This window comes from Stenella coeruleoalba, assembly GCF_951394435.1.
Source record: "Stenella coeruleoalba genome assembly, chromosome: 4".
NCBI lineage: Eukaryota > Metazoa > Chordata > Mammalia > Artiodactyla > Delphinidae > Stenella > Stenella coeruleoalba.
In genome coordinates this window covers 86,996,773-87,016,229 of record NC_137149.1, presented here as the reverse complement: position 1 = coordinate 87,016,229, position 19,457 = coordinate 86,996,773, and the positions used below count along the sequence as shown (strand labels likewise).

General features: G+C 43.4%; 1 long non-coding RNA gene across 9 annotated transcripts in view; it reads right to left on the bottom strand.

Moving 5' to 3' along the window:
• Window positions 1-19,457, bottom strand: part of LOC307185334 — a 3,778,167-nt gene that overhangs the window by 3,294,017 nt on the left and 464,693 nt on the right. Inside the window, exon 1 of one of the 9 annotated variants that reach the window (XR_013827996.1) lies at window positions 5,116-5,139. The exons of the other annotated variants lie outside the window; for them this stretch is intronic. This is a non-coding gene — a long non-coding RNA (uncharacterized lncRNA). Of the gene's footprint in view, window positions 1-5,115; window positions 5,140-19,457 lie in introns of those variants that run through there. 9 annotated transcript variants of the gene reach the window in all.

Genomic DNA, 19,457 nt, shown 5'->3' with positions numbered 1-19,457 from the left:
AAGCAAGCTTGCAAAGGAAATCTGCACTACAATGAAGTCTCACTTCCCCCCGGTCAAAAGGGCCATCTGAGAAAAGTGTAAAATCCAGAAAGGCAGGACAGGCCATGGAGAACTGGGAGCCTTGTTATGCTGATGGGCGGGATGTAAATTACCAACAGACACTCGGGAGAAGTGTATGGTGTTTCCTGAAACATCTAAAACACAAAGCAACAGAGCCTAGGGCACTTCCACTTATGGTCCTATAGCTTAGGGAAATTAAAATCAAAAAGACACAGCCACCCCAAAGTTTGAGACCCCTCTGTTTACAAGAACCTCGTTTACCGTACAAGTTCAATATCACAGAAAGTGAAAAATTGATAAAGAACTTGTGGTACTTACGTACAATGCAGTATCACTCAGCAATGAAATCTATGTCATCAGGCCCGTAGCAGCATAATGAGTGGCTTCAGGTACGACGATTCTAACTGAAATAAGTCACACAGAAAGAGAAACATCATAAGATATCACTAATACACGGAATGTAAACTTGGCTACACAGGAACTGAATTCCAAAACAGAACAGGGTCTCAAATTTAGAAAACCAACTTATGCTTGCTTAAGGGGAAAGGTGAGTTGGGGTGCTGCATAAAACCAGAGGTTGAAATGAGCAGAGATAAAGTTCCTTAAGCCAAATATGGAATAAACAAGAGCTACTCCTTGCTCAACGAAATGGACTCAACACCCCATATTAGACGCCTAAGAATGTACCTGACAAGTAAGTATCTTAAAACCTATGGATTGCTATGTCTCCAAAAGAGAATCAAGCGTGTGTACAGGGGCCTAAACGCAGCAGTGATAGGATTGGAGAGGTTCGGTGAGCAAATGAAGACCCTTTGAAGTCATATTGCATGGTACCCATTCCACGGGTCTCAACTCTCCAGGTTTAAGGTATTCTTCCTTCAGCTAAAACATGCATGTGGAACCCAGAGTATGATCAACCGTGTGAATGGGAGACGTGTTCAAATATGTCTCAGTTTTCCTCCCCTGGTACTCGGGTGCAACATTCCAGACGCTTTCCTAACACTCTCCCCACTTGGAGAGTCAACATCTTTAACCTCCTGTTTGGCCCAGTTTGCAATTTCTGCGGAAGATAAACAGGAATAGGCAGAACCAATGAGAGACTAGCTGGAGGTGTCTGAAGGGGCAAATTTAACTCTCATTTCCCACCAGGAAGAGGAAATAACCAAAGGCTCAGCGTGCCGTGCCGGAACCAGATTAGGGCCTGAAGCCATCCTGCGGTGTTGCGGCCAGGTCACAAGAAAGCAAGTTGAAGAAAGGAGCTCAGGGGCACTGTAATTCACAAACCTGCAGAGTTATAAATGACAGCTAACGTCCAAAAATGTACTGAAGTAAGGCTGCCAAGAGGACTTGAAAGCGGGGCAGAATTGCAGGAAACCGATTTCAGGAGGTAGACTGGAATTGCATTGAAAGCATAGGAAAAGAGGCAGAACGTCCACAATGATGCACTTGGCCAAAAAGGGCGTATGCGTTTTTTCCTGAATATATTCAAGAAAAAACGCATACGCCCTTTTTGGCCAACCAAGCAAGCTTGCAAAGGAAATCTGCACTACAATGAAGTCTCACTTCCCCCCGGTCAAAAGGGCCATGTGAAAAAAGTGTAAAATCCAGAAAGGCAGGACAGGCCATGGAGAACTGGGAGCCTTGTTATGCTGATGGGCGGGATGTAAATTGCCAACAGACACTCGGGAGAAGTGTATGGTGTTTCCTGAAACATCTAAAAAACAAAGCAACAGAGCCTAGGGCACTTCCACTTATGGTCCTATAGCTTAGGGAAATTAAAATCAAAAAGACACAGCCACCCAAAGTTTGGAACGGCTCTGTTTACAAGAACCTCGTTTACCGTACAAGTTCAATATCACAGAAAGTGAAAAATGGATAAAGAACTTGTGGTACTTACGTACAATGCAGTATCACTCAGCAATGAAATCTATGTCATCAGGCCCGTAGCAGAATAATGAGTGGATTCAGGTATGATGATTCTAACTGAAATAAGTCACACAGAAAAAGAAACATCATAAGATATCACTAATACACGGAATGTAAACTTGGCTACCCAGAAACTGAATTCTAAAACAGAACAGGGTCTCAAATTTAGAAAACCAACTTATGCTTGCTTAAGGGTAAAGGTGAGTTGGGGTGCTGCATAAAACCAGAGATTGAAGTAAGCAGAGATAAAGTTCCTTAAGCCAAATATGGAATAGACAAGAGCTACTCCTTGCTCAACGAAATGGACTCAACACCCCATATTAAACGCCTAAGAATGTACCTGACTAGTAAGTATCTTAAAAGCTATGTATTGCTATGTCTCCAAAAGAGAATCAAGCATGTGTACAGGGGCATAAATGCAGCAGTGATAGGATTGGAGAGGTTTGGTGAGCAAATGAAGACCCTTTGAAGTCATATTGCATGGTACCCATTCCAAGGGTCTCAACTCTCCAGGTTTAAGGTATTCTTCCTTCAGCTAAAACATGCATGTGGAAGCCAGAGTATGATCAACCGTGTGAACGGGAGACGTGTTCAAATATGTCTCAGTTTTCCTCCCCTGGTACTCGGGTGCAACATTCCAGACGCTTTACTAACACTCTCCCGACTTGGATAGTCAGTACCTTTAACCTCCTATTTGGCCCAGTTTGCAATTTCTGTGGAAGATGAACAGGAATAGCGAAAACCAATGAGAGACTAGCTGGAGGTGTCTGGACGGGCAAATTTAACTCTCATTTCCCACCAGGAAGAGGAATTAACCAAAGGCTCAGCGTGCCGTGCCGGAACCAGATTAGGGCCTGAAGCCATCCTGCGGTGTTGCGGCCAGGTCAGAAGAAAGCGAGTTGAAGAAAGGAGCTCAGGGACACTATAATTCACAAACCTGCAGAGTTATAAATGACAGCTATCGTCCAAAAATATACTGAAGTAAGGCTGCCAAGAGGACTTGAAAGCGGGGCAGAATTGCAGGAAACCGATTTCAGGAGGTAGGCTGGAATTACATTGAAAGCATAGGAAAAGAGGCAGAACGTCCAAAATGATACACTTGGCCAAAAAGGGCGTATGCGTTTTTTCCTGAATATATTCAAGAAAAAACGCATACGCCCTTTTTGGCCAACCAAGCAAGCTTGCAAAGAAATCTGCACTACAATGAAGTCTCACTTCCCCCCAGTCTAAAGGGCCATCTGAAAAAAGTGTAAAATCCAGAAAGGCAGGACAGGCTATGGAGAACTGGGAGCCTTGTTATGCTGATGGGCGGGATGTAAATTTCCAACAGACACTTGGGAGAAGTGTATGGTGTTTCCTGAAACATCTAAAAAACAAAGCAACACAGCCTAGGGCACTTCCACTTATGGTCCTATAGCTTAGGGAAATTAAAATCAAAAAGACACAACCACCCCAATGTTTGGAACGCCTCTGTTTACAAGAACCTCGTTTACAGTACAAGTTCAACATCGTAGAAAGTGAAAAATGGATAAAGAAGTTGTGGTATTTACTTACACAGCAATATCACTCAGCAACGAAATCTATGTCATCAGGCCCTTAGCAGCACAATGAGTGGATTCAGGTATGATGATTCTAACTGAAATAAGTCACACAGAAAAAGAAACATCATAAGATATCAGTAATACATGGAATGTAAACTTGGCTACACAGGAACTGAATTACAGAACAGAACAGGGTCTCAAATTTAGAAAACCAACTTATGCTTGCTTAAGGGTAAAGGTGAGTTGGGGTGCTGCATAAAACCAGAGATTGAAATGAGCACAGATAAGGTTCCTTAAGCCAAATATGGAATAGACAAGAGCTACTCCTTGCTCAACAAAATGGACTCAACACCGCATATTAAACGCCTAAGAATGTACCTAACTAGTAAGTATCTTACAACCTATGGATTGCTATGTCTCCGAAAGAGAATCAAGCATGTGTACAGGGGCATAAACGCAGCAGTGATAGGATTGGAGATGTTCGGAGAGCAAATGAAGACCCTTTGAAGTCATATTGCATGGTACCCATTACACGGGTCTCAACTCTCCAGGTTTAAGGTATTCTTCCTTCAGCTAAAACATGCATGTGGAACCCAGAGTATGATCAACCGTGTGAATGGGAGACGTGTTCAAATAAGTCCCAGTTTTCGTACCCTGGTACTCGGGTGCAACATTCCAGAAGCTTTACTAACACTCTCCCAATTGGAGAGTCAGCGCCTTTAACCTCCTGTTTGGCGCAGTTTGCAATTTCTGCGGAAGATGAACAGGAATAGCGAGAACCAATGAGAGACTAGCTGGAGGTGTCTGGACAGGTAAATTTAAGTCTCATATCCCACCAGGAAGAGGAATTAACCAAAGGCTCAGCGTGCCTTGCCGGAACCAGATTAGGGCCTGAAGCCATCCTGCGGTGTTGCGGTCAGCTGAAAAGAAAGCGAGTTGAAGAAAGGAGCTCAGGGGCACTGTAATTCACAAACCTGCAGAGTTATAAATGACAGCTATCGTCCAAAAATAGACTGAAGTAAGGCTGCCAAGAGGACTTGAAAGCGGGGCAGAATTGCAGGAAACCGATTTCAGGAGGTAGACTGGAATTGCATTGAAAGCATAGGAAAAGAGGCAGAACGTCCACAATGATGCACTTGGCCAAAAAGGGCGTATGCGTTTTTTCCTGAATATATTCAGGAAAAAACGCATACGCACTTTTTGGCCAACCAAGCAAGCTTGCAAAGGAAATCTGCACTACAAAGAAGTCTCACTTCCCCCCGGTCAAAAGGGCCATCTGAAAAAAGTGTAAAATCCAGAAAGGCAGGACAGGCCATGGAGAACTGGGAGCCTTGTTATGCTGATAGGCGGGATGTAAACTGCCAACAGACACTAGGGAGAAGTGTATGGTGTTTCCTGAAACATCTAAAAAACAAAGCAACAGAGCCTAGGGCACTTCCACTTATGGTCCTATAGCTTAGGGAAATTAAAATCAAAAAGACACAGCCACCCCAATGTTTGGAACGCCTCTGCTTACAAGAACCTCGTTTACAGTACAAGTTCAACATCGCAGAAAGTGAAAAATGGATAAAGAAGTTGTGGTATTTACTTACACAGCAATATCACTCAGCAATGAAATCTATGTCATCAGGCCCTTAGCAGCACAATGAGAGGATTCAGGTATGATGATTCTAACTGAAATAAGTCACACAGAAAAAGAAACATCATAAGATATCAGTAATACATGGAATGTAAACTAGGCTACACAGGAACTGAATTACAAAACAGAACAGGGTCTCAAATTTAGAAAACCAACTTATGCTTGCTTAAGGGGAAAGGTGAGTTGGGCTGCCGCATAAAACCAGAGATTGAAATGAGCACAGATAAGGTTCCTTAAGCCAAATATGGAATAGACAAGAGCTACTCCTTGCTCAACAAAATGGACTCAACACCGCATATTAAACGCCTAAGAATGTAACTGACTAGTAAGTATCTTAAAACCTATGGATTGCTATGTCTCCGAAAGAGAATCAAGCATGTGTACAGGGGCATAAACGCAGCAGTGATAGGATTGGAGAGGTTCGGTGAGCAAATGAATACCCTTTGAAGTCATATTGCATGGTACCCATTGCACGGGTCTCAACTCTCCAGGTGTAAGGTATTCTTCCTTCAGCTAAAACATGCATGTGGAACCAAGAGTATGATCAACCGTGTGAATGGGAGACGTGTTCAAATAAGTCCCAGTTTTCGTACCCTGGTACTCGGGTGCAACATTCCAGACGCTTTACTAACACTCTCCCCACTTGGAGAGTCAGTGCCTTTATCCTCCTGTTTGGACCAGTTTGCAATTTCTGTGGAAGATGAACAGGAATAGCGAGAACCAATGAGAGACTACCTGGAGGTGTCTGGACGGGCAAATTTAACTCTCATTTCAAACCAGGAAGAGGAATTAACCAAAGGCTCAGTGTGCCGTTCCGGAACCAGATTAGGGCCTGAAGCCATCCTGCGGTGTTGCGGCCAGGTCACAAGAAAGCGAGTTGAAGAAAGGAGCTCAGGGGCACTGTAATTCACAAACCTGCAGAGTTATAAATGACAGCTATCGTCCAAAAATATACTGAAGTAAGGCTGCCAAGAGGACATGAAAGCGGGGCAGAATTGCAGGAAACCGATTTCAGGAGGTAGACTGGAATTGCATTGAAAGCATAGGAAAAGAGGTAGAACGTCCACAATGATGCACTTGGCCAAAAAGGGCGTATGCGTTTTTTCCTGAATATATTCAGGAAAAAACGCATACGCCCTTTTTGGCGAACCAAGCAAACTTGCAAAGGAAATCTGCACTACAATGAAGTCTCACTTCCCCCCGGTCAAAAGGGCCATCTGAAAAAAGTGTAAAATCCAGAAAGGCAGGACAGGCCATGGAGAACTGGGAGCCTTGTTATGCTGATGGGCGGGATGTAAATTGCCAACAGACACTCAGGAGAAGTGTATGGTGTTTCCTGAAACATCTAAAAAACAAAGCAACAGAGCCTAGGGCACATCCACTTATGGTCCTATAGCTTAGGGAAATTAAAATCAAAAAGACACAGCCACCCCTAAGTTTGGGACGCCTCTGTTTACAAGAACCTCGTTTACCGTACAAGTTCAATATCACAGAAAGTGAAAAATGGATAAAGAACTTGTGGTACTTACGTACAATGCAGTATCACTCAGCAATGAAATCTATGTCATCAGGCCCTTAGCAGCATAATGAGTGGATTCAGGTACGATGATTCTAACTGAAATAAGTCACACAGAAAAAGAAACATCATAAGATATCACTAATACACGGAATGTAAACTTGGTTACACAGGAACTGAATTCCAAAACAGAACAGGGTCTCAAATTTAGAAAACCAACTCTTGCTTGCTTAAGGGGAAAGGTGAGTTGGGGTGCTACATAAAACCAGAGATTGAAATGAGCACAGATAAAGTTCCTTAAGCCAAATATGGAATAGACAAGAGCTACTCCTTGCTCAACGAAATGGACTCAACACCCCATATTAAACGCCTAAGAATGTACCTGACTACTAAGTATCTTAAAACCTATGGATTGCTATGTCTCCAAAAGAGAATCAAGCGTGTGTACAGGGGCATAAACGCAGCAGTGATAGGATTGGATAGGTTCGGTGAGCAAATGAAGACCCTTTGAAGTCATATTGCATGGTAACCATTACACGGGTTTCAACTACCCAGGTTTAAGGTATTCTTTCGTCAGATAAAACATGCATGTGGAACCTAGAGTATGATCAACCATGTGATCGGGAGACGTGTTCAAATATGTCTCAGTTTTCGTACCCTGGTACTCGGGTGCAACATTCCAGACGCTTTACTAACATTCTCCCGACTTGGAGAGTCAGTCCCTTTAAGCTCCTGTTTGCCCCAGTTTGCAATTTCTGCGGAAGATGAACAGGAATAGCGAGAACCAATGAGAGACTAGCTGGAGGTGTCTGGACGGGCAAATTTAACTCTCATTTCCAACCAGGAAGAGGAATTAACCGAAGGCTCAACGTGCCGTGCCGGAACCAGATTAGGGCCTGAAGCCATCCTGTGGTGTTGCGGCCAGCTCAAAAGAAAGCGAGTTGAAGAAAGGAGCTCAGGGGCACTGTAATTCACAAACCTGCAGAGTTATAAATGACAGCTATCATCCAAAAATATACTGAAGTAAGGCTGCCAAGAGGACTTGAAAGCGGGGCAGAATTGCAGGAAACCGATTTCAGGAGGTAGACTGGAATTGCATTGAAAGCGTAGGAAAAGAGGCAGAACGTCCACAATGATGCACTTGGCCAAAAAGGGCGTATGCGTTTTTTCCTGAATATATTCAGGAAAAAACGCATACACCCTTTTTGGCCAACCAAGCAAGCTTGCAAAGGAAATGTGCACTACAATGAAGTCTCACTTCCCCCCGGTCAAAAGGGCCATCTGAAAAAAGTGTAAAATCCAGAAAGGCAGGACAGGCCATGGAGAACTGGGAGCCTTGTTATGCTGATGGGCGGGTTGTAAATTGCCAACAGACACTTGAGAGAAGTGTATGGTGTTTCCTGAAACATCTAAAACACAAAGCAACAGAGCCTAGGGCACTTCCACTTATGGTCCTATAGCTTAGGGAAATTAAAATCAAAAAGACACAGCCACCCTAAAGTTTGGGATGCCTCTGTTTACAAGAACCTCATTTACCGTACAAGTTCAATATCACAGAAAGTGAAAAATGGATAAAGAACTTGTGGTACTTACGTACAATGCAGTATCACTCAGCAATGAAATCTATGTCATCAGGCACTTAGCAGCATAATGAGTGGATTCAGGTACGATGATTCTAACTGAAATAAGTCACACAGAAAAAGAAACATCATAAGATATCACTAATACACGGAATGTAAACTTGGCTACACAGGAACTGAATTCCAAAACAGAACAGGGTCTCAAATTTAGAAAACCAACTTATGCTTGCTTAAGGGAAAAGGTGAGTTGGGGTGCTGCATAAAACCAGAGGTTGAAATGAGCACAGATAAAGTTCCTTAAGCCAAATATGGAATAAACAAGAGCTACTCCTTGCTCAACGAAATGGACTCAACACCCCATATTAGACGCCTAAGAATGTACCTGACTAGTAAGTATCTTAAAACCTATGGATTGCTATGTCTCCAAAAGAGAATCAAGCGTGTGTACAGGGGCCTAAACGCAGCAGTGATAGGATTGGAGAGGTTCGGTGAGCAAATGAAGACCCTTTGAAGTCATATTGCATGGTACCCATTCCACGGGTCTCAACTCTCCAGGTTTAAGGTATTCTTCCTTCAGCTAAAACATGCATGTGGAACCCAGAGTATGATCAACCATGTGAATGGGAGACGTGTTCAAATATGTCTCAGTTTTCGTACCCTGGTACTCGGGTGCAACATTCCAGAAGCTTTACTAACACTCTCCCCACTTGGAGAGTCAACATCTTTAACCTCCTGTTTGGCCCAGTTTGCAATTTCTGCGGAAGATAAACAGGAAGAGGCAGAACCAATGAGAGACTAGCTGGAGGTGTCTGAAGGGGCAAATTTAACTCTCATTTCCCACCAGGAAGAGGAAATAACCAAAGGCCCAGCATGCCGTGCCAGAACCAGATTAGGGCCTGAAGCCATCCTGCGGTGTTGCGGCCAGGTCACAAGAAAGCGAGTTGAAGAAAGGAGCTCAGGGGCACTGTAATTCACAAACCTGCAGAGTTATAAATGACAGCTATCGTCCAAAAATATACTGAAGTAAGGCTGCCAAGAGGACTTGAAAGCGGGGCAGAATTGCAGGAAACCGATTTCAGGAGGTAGACTGGAATTGCATTTCAAGCATAGGAAAAGAGGCAGAACGTCCACAATGATGCACTTGGCCAAAAAGGGCGTATGCGTTTTTTCCTGAATATATTCAAGAAAAAACGCATACGCCCTTTTTGGCCAACCAAGCAAGCTTGCAAAGGAAATCTGCACTACAATGAAGTCTCACTTCCCCCCGGTCAAAAGGGCCATCTGAAAAAAGTGTAAAATCCAGAAAGGCAGGACAGGCCATGGAGAACTGGGAGCCTTGTTATGCTGATGGGCGGGATGTAAATTGCCAACAGACACTCGGGAGAAGTGTATGGTGTTTCCTGAAACATCTAAAAAACAAAGCAACAGAGCCTAGGGCACTTCCACTTATGGTCCTATAGTTTAGGGAAATTAAAATCAAAAAGACACAGCCACCCAAAGTTTGGAACGGCTCTGTTTACAAGAACCTCTGTTACAGTACAAGTTCAACATCGCAGAAAGTGAAAAATGGATAAAGAAGTTGTGGTATTTACTTACAAAGCAATATCACTCAGCAATGAAATCTATGTCATCGGGCCCGTAGCAGCATAATGAGTGGATTCAGGTACGATGATTCTAACTGAAATAAGTCACACAGAAAAAGTAACATCATAAGATATCAGTAATACACGGAATGTAAACTTGGCTACACAGGAACTGAATTCCAAAACAGAACAGGGTCTCAAATTTAGAAAACCAACTTATGCTTGCTTAAGGGTAAAGGTGAGTTGGGGTGCTGCATAAAACCAGAGATTGAAATGAGCACAGATAAAGTTCCTTAAGCCAAATATGGAATAGACAAGAGCTACTCCTTGCTCAACGAAATGGACTCAACACCCCATATTAAACGCCTAAGAATGTACCTGACTAGTAAGTATCTTAAAACCTATGGATTGCTATGTCTCCAAAAAAGAATCAAGCGTGTGTACAGGGGCATAAACGCAGCAGTGATAGGATTGGTGAGGTTCGGTGAGCAAATGAAGACCCTTTGAAGTCATATTGCATGGTACCCATTACACGGGTCTCAACTCTCCAGGTTTAAGGTATTCTTCCTTCAGCTAAAACATGCATGTGGAACCCAGAGTATGATCAACCGTGTGAACGGGAGATGTGTTCAAATATGTCTCAGTTTTCCTCCACTGGTACTCGGGTGCAACATTCCAGACGCTTTACTAACACTCTCCCCACTTGCAGAGTCAGCGCCTTTAACCTCCTGTTTGGCCCAGTTTGCAAATTCTGCGGAAGATGAACAGGAATAGGGAGAACCAATGAGAGACTAGCTGGAAGTGTCTGGACGGGCAAATTTAACTCTCATTTCCCACCAGGAAGAGGAAATAACCAAAGGCTCAGCGTGCCGTGCCGGAACCAGATTAGGGCCTGAAGCCATCCTGCGGTGTTGCGCCCAGCTCAAAAGAAAGCGAGTTGCAGAAAGGAGCTCAGGGGCACTGTAATTCACAAACCTGCAGTGTTATAAATGACAGCTATCGTCCAAAAATATACTGAAGTAAGGCTGCCAAGAGGACTTGAAAGCGGGGCAGAATTGCAGGAAACCGATTTCAGGAGGTAGACTGGAATTGCATTTCAAGCATAGGAAAAGAGGCAGAACGTCCACAATGATGCACTTGGCCAAAAAGGGCGTATGCGTTTTTTCCTGAATATATTCAGGAAAAAACGCATACGCCCTTTTTGGCCAACCAAGCAAACTTGCAAAGGAAATCTGCACTACAATGAAGTCTCACTTCCCCCCGGTCAAAAGGGCCATCTGAAAAAAGTGTAAAATCCAGAAAGGCAGGACAGGCCATGGAGAACTGGGAACCTTGTTATGCTGATGGGCGGGATGTAAATTGCCAACAGACACTCGGGAGAAGTGTATGGTGTTTCCTGAAACATCTAAAAAACAAAGCAACAGAGCCTACGGCACTTCCACTTATGGTCCTATAGCTTAGGGAAATTAAAATCAAAAAGACACAGCCACCCCAAAATTTGGGACGCCTCTGTTTACAAGAACCTCTTTTACCGTACAAGTTCAATATCAGAGAAAGTGAAAAATGGATAAACAACTAGTGGTACTTACGTACAATGCAGTATCACTCAGCAATGAAATCTATGTCATCAGGCCCGTAGCAGAATAATGAGTGGATTCAGGTATGATGATTCTAACTGAAATAAGTCACACAGAAAAAGAAACATCATAAGATATCACTAATACACGGAATGTAAACTTGGCTACCCAGAAACTGAATTCTAAAACAGAACAGGGTCTCAAATTTAGAAAACCAACTTATGCTTGCTTAAGGGTAAAGGTGAGTTGGGGTGCTGCATAAAACCAGAGATTGAAATAAGCACAGATAAAGTTCCTTAAGCCAAATATGGAATAGACAAGAGCTACTCCTTGCTCAACGAAATGGACTCAACACCCCATATTAAACGCCTAAGAATGTACCTGACTAGTAAGTATCTTAAAACCTATGTATTGCTATGTCTCCAAAAGAGAATCAAGCATGTGTACAGAGGCATAAATGCAGCAGTGATAGGATTGGAGAGGTTCGGTGAGCAAATGAAGACTCTTTGAAGTCATATTGCATGGTACCCATTCCACGGGTCTCAACTCTCCAGGTTTAAGGTATTCTTCCTTCAGCTAAAACATGCATGTGGAAGCCAGAGTATGATCAACTGTGTGAACGGGAGACGTGTTCAAATATGTCTCAGTTTTCCTCCCCTGGTACTCGGGTGCAACATTCCAGACGCTTTACTAACACTCTCCCGACTTGGATAGTCAGTACCTTTAACCTCCTATTTGGCCCAGTTTGCAATTTCTGTGGAAGATGAACAGGAATAGCGAAAACCAATGAGAGACTAGCTGGAGGTGTCTGGACGGGCAAATTTAACTCTCATTTCCCACCAGGAAGAGGAATTAACCAAAGGCTCAGCGTGCCGTGCCGGAACCAGATTAGGGCCTGAAGCCATCCTGCGGTGTTGCGGCCAGGTCAGAAGAAAGCGAGTTGAAGAAAGGAGCTCAGGGGCACTATAATTCACAAACCTGCAGAGTTATAAATGACAGCTATCGTCCAAAAACAGACTGAAGTAAGGCTGCCAAGAGGACTTGAAAGCGGGGCAGAATTGCAGGAAACCGATTTCAGGAGGTAGGCTGGAATTACATTGAAAGCATAGGAAAAGAGGCAGAACGTCCAAAATGATGCACTTGGCCAAAAAGGGCGTATGCGTTTTTTCCTGAATATATTCAAGAAAAAACGCATACGCCCTTTTTGGCCAACCAAGCAAGCTTGCAAAGGAAATCTGCACTACAATGAAGTCTCACTTCTCCCCAGTCTAAAGGGCCATCTGAAAAAAGTGTAAAATCCAGAAAGGCAGGACAGGCCATGGAGAACTGGGAGCCTTGTTATGCTGATGGGCGGGATGTAAATTGCCAACAGCCACTCGGGAGAAGTGTATGGTGTTTCCTGAAACATCTAAAAAACAAAGCAACAGAGCCTAGGGCACTTCCACTTATGGTCCTATAGCTTAGGGAAATTAAAATCAAAAAGACACAGCCAGCCCAAAGTTTTGGACGCCTCTGTTTACAAGAACCTCGTTTACAGTACAAGTTCAACATCGCAGAAAGTGAAAAATGGATAAAGAAGTTGTGGTATTTACTTACAAATCAATATCACTCAGCAATGAAATCTATGTCATCAGGCCCTTAGCAGCACAATGAGTGGATTCAGGTATGATGATTCTAACTGAAATAAGTCACACAGAAAAAGAAACATCATAAGATATCAGTAATACACGGAATGTGAACTTGGCTACACAGGAACTGAATTACAGAACAGAACAGGGTCTCAAATTTAGAAAACCAACTTATGCTTGCTTAAGGGGAAAGGTGAGTTGGGGTGCTGCATAAAACCAGAGATTGAAATGAGCACAGATAAAGTTCCTTAAGCCAAATATGGAATAGACAAGAGCTACTCCTTGCTCAACGAAATGGACTCAACACCCCATATTAAACACCTAAGAATGTACCTGACTAGTAAGTATCTTAAAACCTATGGATTGCTATGTCTCCGAATGAGAATCAAGCATGTGTACAGGGACATAAACGCAGCAGTGATAGGATTGGAGAGGTTCGGTGAGCAAATGAAGACCCTTTGAAGTCATATTGCATGGTACCCATTACACGGGTCTCAACTCTCCAGGTTTAAGGTATTCTTCCTTCAGCTAAAACATGCATGTGGAACCCAGAGTATGATCAACCGTGTGAACGGGAGATGTGTTCAAATATGTCTCAGTTTTCCTCCCCTGGTACTCGGGTGCAACATTCCAGACGCTTTACTAACACTCTCCCCACTTGCAGAGTCAGCGCCTTTAACCTCCTGTTTGGCCCAGTTTGCAAATTCTGCGGAAGATGAACAGGAATAGGGAGAACCAATGAGAGACTAGCTGGAAGTGTCTGGACGGGCAAATTTAACTCTCATTTCACACCAGGAAGAGGAAATAACCAAAGGCTCAGCGTGCCGTGCCGGAACCAGATTAGGGCCTGAAGCCATCCTGCGGTGTTGCGCCCAGCTCAAAAGAAAGCGAGTTGCAGAAAGGAGCTCAGGGGCACTGTAATTCACAAACCTGCAGTGTTATAAATGACAGCTATCGTCCAAAAATATACTGAAGTAAGGCTGCCAAGAGGACTTGAAAGCGGGGCAGAATTGCAGGAAACCGATTTCAGGAGGTAGACTGGAATTGCATTTCAAGCATAGGAAAAGAGGCAGAACGTCCACAATGATGCACTTGGCCAAAAAGGGCGTATGCGTTTTTTCCTGAATATATTCAGGAAAAAACGCATACGCCCTTTTTGGCCAACCAAGCAAACTTGCAAAGGAAATCTGCACTACAATGAAGTCTCACTTCCCCCCGGTCAAAAGGGCCATCTGAAAAAAGTGTAAAATCCAGAAAGGCAGGACAGGCCATGGAGAACTGGGAACCTTGTTATGCTGATGGGCGGGATGTAAATTGCCAACAGACACTCGGGAGAAGTGTATGGTGTTTCCTGAAACATCTAAAAAACAAAGCAACAGAGCCTACGGCACTTCCACTTATGGTCCTATAGCTTAGGGAAATTAAAATCAAAAAGACACAGCCACCCCAAAATTTGGGACGCCTCTGTTTACAAGAACCTCGTTTACCGTACAAGTTCAATATCAGAGAAAGTGAAAAATGGATAAACAACTAGTGGTACTTACGTACAATGCAGTATCACTCAGCAATGAAATCTATGTCATCAGGCCCGTAGCAGAATAATGAGTGGATTCAGGTATGATGATTCTAACTGAAATAAGTCACACAGAAAAAGAAACATCATAAGATATCACTAATACACGGAATGTAAACTTGGCTACCCAGAAACTGAATTCTAAAACAGAACAGGGTCTCAAATTTAGAAAACCAACTTATGCTTGCTTAAGGGTAAAGGTGAGTTGGAGTGCTGCATAAAACCAGAGATTGAAATAAGCACAGATAAAGTTCCTTAAGCCAAATATGGAATAGACAAGAGCTACTCCTTGCTCAACGAAATGGACTCAACACCCCATATTAAACGCCTAAGAATGTACCTGACTAGTAAGTATCTTAAAACCTATGTATTGCTATGTCTCCAAAAGAGAATCAAGCATGTGTACAGAGGCATAAATGCAGCAGTGATAGGATTGGAGAGGTTCGGTGAGCAAATGAAGACCCTTTGAAGTCATATTGCATGGTACCCATTCCACGGGTCTCAACTCTCCAGGTTTAAGGTATTCTTCCTTCAGCTAAAACATGCATGTGGAAGCCAGAGTATGATCAACTGTGTGAACGGGAGACGTGTTCAAATATGTCTCAGTTTTCCTCCCCTGGTACTCGGGTGCAACATTCCAGACGCTTTACTAACACTCTCCCGACTTGGATAGTCAGTACCTTTAACCTCCTATTTGGCCCAGTTTGCAATTTCTGTGGAAGATGAACAGGAATAGCGAAAACCAATGAGAGACTAGCTGGAGGTGTCTGGACGGGCAAATTTAACTCTCATTTCCCACCAGGAAGAGGAATTAACCAAAGGCTCAGCGTGCCGTGCCGGAACCAGATTAGGGCCTGAAGCCATCCTGCGGTGTTGCGGCCAGGTCAGAAGAAAGCGAGTTGAAGAAAGGAGCTCAGGGGCACTATAATTCACAAACCTGCAGAGTTATAAATGACAGCTATCGTCCAAAAACAGACTGAAGTAAGGCTGCCAAGAGGACTTGAAAGCGGGGCAGAATTGCAGGAAACCGATTTCAGGAGGTAGGCTGGAATTACATTGAAAGCATAGGAAAAGAGGCAGAACGTCCAAAATGATGCACTTGGCCAAAAAGGGCGTATGCGTTTTTTCCTGAATATATTCAAGAAAAAACGCATACGCCCTTTTTGGCCAACCAAGCAAGCTTGCAAAGGAAATCTGCACTACAATGAAGTCTCACTTCTCCCCAGTCTAAAGGGCCATCTGAAAAAAGTGTAAAATCCAGAAAGGCAGGACAGGCCATGGAGAACTGGGAGCCTTGTTATGCTGATGGGCGGGATGTAAATTGCCAACAGCCACTCGGGAGAAGTGTATGGTGTTTCCTGAAACATCTAAAAAACAAAGCAACAGAGCCTAGGGCACTTCCACTTATGGTCCTATAGCTTAGGGAAATTAAAATCAAAAAGACACAGCCAGCCCAAAGTTTTGGACGCCTCTGTTTACAAGAACCTCGTTTACAGTACAAGTTCAACATCGCAGAAAGTGAAAAATGGATAAAGAAGTTGTGGTATTTACTTACAAATCAATATCACTCAGCAATGAAATCTATGTCATCAGGCCCTTAGCAGCACAATGAGTGGATTCAGGTATGATGATTCTAACTGAAATAAGTCACACAGAAAAAGAAACATCATAAGATATCAGTAATACACGGAATGTGAACTTGGCTACACAGGAACTGAATTACAGAACAGAACAGGGTCTCAAATTTAGAAAACCAACTTATGCTTGCTTAAGGGGAAAGGTGAGTTGGGGTGCTGCATAAAACCAGAGATTGAAATGAGCACAGATAAAGTTCCTTAAGCCAAATATGGAATAGACAAGAGCTACTCCTTGCTCAACGAAATGGACTCAACACCCCATATTAAACACCTAAGAATGTACCTGACTAGTAAGTATCTTAAAACCTATGGATTGCTATGTCTCCGAATGAGAATCAAGCATGTGTACAGGGACATAAACGCAGCAGTGATAGGATTGGAGAGGTTCGGTGAGCAAATGAAGACCCTTTGAAGTCATATTGCATGGTACCCATTACACGGGTCTCAACTCTCCAGGTTTAAGGTATTCTTCCTTCAGCTAAAACATGCATGTGGAACCCAGAGTATGATCAACCGTGTGAACGGGAGATGTGTTCAAATATGTCTCAGTTTTCCTCCCCTGGTACTCGGGTGCAACATTCCAGACGCTTTACTAACACTCTCCCCACTTGCAGAGTCAGCGACTTTAACCTCCTCTTTGGCCCAGTTTGCAAATTCTGCGGAAGATGAACAGGAATAGGGAGAACCAATGAGAGACTAGCTGGAAGTGTCTGGACGGGCAAATTTAACTCTCATTTCACACCAGGAAGAGGAAATAACCAAAGGCTCAGCGTGCCGTGCCGGAACCAGATTAGGGCCTGAAGCCATCCTGCGGTGTTGCGCCCAGCTCAAAAGAAAGCGAGTTGCAGAAAGGAGCTCAGGGGCACTGTAATTCACAAACCTGCAGTGTTATAAATGACAGCTATCGTCCAAAAATATACTGAAGTAAGGCTGCCAAGAGGACTTGAAAGCGGGGCAGAATTGCAGGAAACCGATTTCAGGAGGTAGACTGGAATTGCATTTCAAGCATAGGAAAAGAGGCAGAACGTCCACAATGATGCACTTGGCCAAAAAGGGCGTATGCGTTTTTTCCTGAATATATTCAGGAAAAAACGCATACGCCCTTTTTGGCCAACCAAGCAAACTTGCAAAGGAAATCTGCACTACAATGAAGTCTCACTTCCCCCCGGTCAAAAGGGCCATCTGAAAAAAGTGTAAAATCCGGAAAGGCAGGACAGGCCATGGAGAACTGGGAACCTTGTTATGCTGATGGGCGGGATGTAAATTGCCAACAGACACTCGGGAGAAGTGTATGGTGTTTCCTGAAACATCTAAAAAACAAAGCAACAGAGCCTACGGCACTTCCACTTATGGTCCTATAGCTTAGGGAAATTAAAATCAAAAAGACACAGCCACCCCAAAATTTGGGACGCCTCTGTTTACAAGAACCTCGTTTACCGTACAAGTTCAATATCAGAGAAAGTGAAAAATGGATAAACAACTAGTGGTACTTACGTACAATGCAGTATCACTCAGCAATGAAATCTATGTCATCAGGCCCGTAGCAGAATAATGAGTGGATTCAGGTATGATGATTCTAACTGAAATAAGTCACACAGAAAAAGAAACATCATAAGATATCACTAATACACGGAATGTAAACTTGGCTACCCAGAAACTGAATTCTAAAACAGAACAGGGTCTCAAATTTAGAAAACCAACTTATGCTTGCTTAAGGGTAAAGGTGAGTTGGGGTGCTGCATAAAACCAGAGATTGAAATAAGCACAGATAAAGTTCCTTAAGCCAAATATGGAATAGACAAGAGCTACTCCTTGCTCAACGAAATGGACTCAACACCCCATATTAAACGCCTAAGAATGTACCTGACTAGTAAGTATCTTAAAACCTATGTATTGCTATGTCTCCAAAAGAGAATCAAGCATGTGTACAGAGGCATAAATGCAGCAGTGATAGGATTGGAGAGGTTCGGTGAGCAAATGAAGACCCTTTGAAGTCATATTGCATGGTACCCATTCCACGGGTCTCAACTCTCCAGGTTTAAGGTATTCTTCCTTCAGCTAAAACATGCATGTGGAAGCCAGAGTATGATCAACTGTGTGAACGGGAGACGTGTTCAAATATGTCTCAGTTTTCCTCCCCTGGTACTCGGGTGCAACATTCCAGACGCTTTACTAACACTCTCCCGACTTGGATAGTCAGTACCTTTAACCTCCTATTTGGCCCAGTTTGCAATTTCTGTGGAAGATGAACAGGAATAGCGAAAACCAATGAGAGACTAGCTGGAGGTGTCTGGACGGGCAAATTTAACTCTCATTTCCCACCAGGAAGAGGAATTAACCAAAGGCTCAGCGTGCCGTGCCGGAACCAGATTAGGGCCTGAAGCCATCCTGCGGTGTTGCGGCCAGGTCAGAAGAAAGCGAGTTGAAGAAAGGAGCTCAGGGGCACTATAATTCACAAACCTGCAGAGTTATAAATGACAGCTATCGTCCAAAAACAGACTGAAGTAAGGCTGCCAAGAGGACTTGAAAGCGGGGCAGAATTGCAGGAAACCGATTTCAGGAGGTAGGCTGGAATTACATTGAAAGCATAGGAAAAGAGGCAGAACGTCCAAAATGATGCACTTGGCCAAAAAGGGCGTATGCGTTTTTTCCTGAATATATTCAAGAAAAAACGCATACGCCCTTTTTGGCCAACCAAGCAAGCTTGCAAAGGAAATCTGCACTACAATGAAGTCTCACTTCTCCCCAGTCTAAAGGGCCATCTGAAAAAAGTGTAAAATCCAGAAAGGCAGGACAGGCCATGGAGAACTGGGAGCCTTGTTATGCTGATGGGCGGGATGTAAATTGCCAACAGCCACTCGGGAGAAGTGTATGGTGTTTCCTGAAACATCTAAAAAACAAAGCAACAGAGCCTAGGGCACTTCCACTTATGGTCCTATAGCTTAGGGAAATTAAAATCAAAAAGACACAGCCAGCCCAAAGTTTTGGACGCCTCTGTTTACAAGAACCTCGTTTACAGTACAAGTTCAACATCGCAGAAAGTGAAAAATGGATAAAGAAGTTGTGGTATTTACTTACAAATCAATATCACTCAGCAATGAAATCTATGTCATCAGGCCCTTAGCAGCACAATGAGTGGATTCAGGTATGATGATTCTAACTGAAATAAGTCACACAGAAAAAGAAACATCATAAGA